The sequence below is a fragment of the Pterocles gutturalis genome, unplaced genomic scaffold (genome assembly GCF_000699245.1).
Source record: "Pterocles gutturalis isolate BGI_N339 unplaced genomic scaffold, ASM69924v1 scaffold6666, whole genome shotgun sequence".
Taxonomy (NCBI): domain Eukaryota; kingdom Metazoa; phylum Chordata; class Aves; order Pterocliformes; family Pteroclidae; genus Pterocles; species Pterocles gutturalis.
Genome location: NW_010102891.1, coordinates 9,168 through 9,681, shown reverse-complemented (window position 1 = coordinate 9,681; position 514 = coordinate 9,168). Strand labels below are relative to the sequence as shown.

Below are 514 nucleotides of genomic sequence, written 5' to 3'. Positions count from 1 at the left end.
GGTTTATAGTCCTGGATGGGTTGGTTTTGCTTCTTGTAAAGGATGATAAAAGGAGGCACTGGGTGGTCTGTCTTCTTCCCGTTTCCAATGAAAGCAGCACCCGGGCGGTGGCTCAGGGGCAGCGGGTCCGAGGCGCCGTGTCTCTGCTGTCCCTGGTTCTGGCAGGATTGTACCAGGAAGGGTGGTGGTTGCCCCCCCCCAAGCACAGGGTTTGCCGCAGGCTCCGTGTTTCCCGTGGCCTCGCCGTCGCCAGGCTGGCAGAGGCACCACCGGAGCTGCTCGTTGAGTTCTTCCCCATCCCCGCAGCTGCGGTGGGGCCAGAGGGAACAATCAAAAACCTGGAGAAAAGCCTCCGATGGCTCTGCGCAGGTGTAGGGGGGACAGGGTGGTCCCAGAGGAGCTGGAACCGGCAGCAGGACAGTGTGGGATGTAGGGACGTGCCCAGAAAGTTCACTCCTGGTGCGGCTGCTCCTGGTGGTGCGCCGTGAGGGTGAGGGGGGCGAGGCTCACCCCC

The 514-nt window shown here is 62.8% G+C and overlaps 1 protein-coding gene across 1 annotated transcript in view; it reads left to right on the top strand.

Annotated features, from left to right (window-relative positions):
* The window catches only part of ZDHHC18 (zinc finger, DHHC-type containing 18), a gene marked incomplete at both ends in the record, with an annotated part of 8,355 nt that overhangs the window by 1,699 nt on the left and 6,142 nt on the right, over positions 1-514 (top strand). The window lies entirely within an intron of this gene.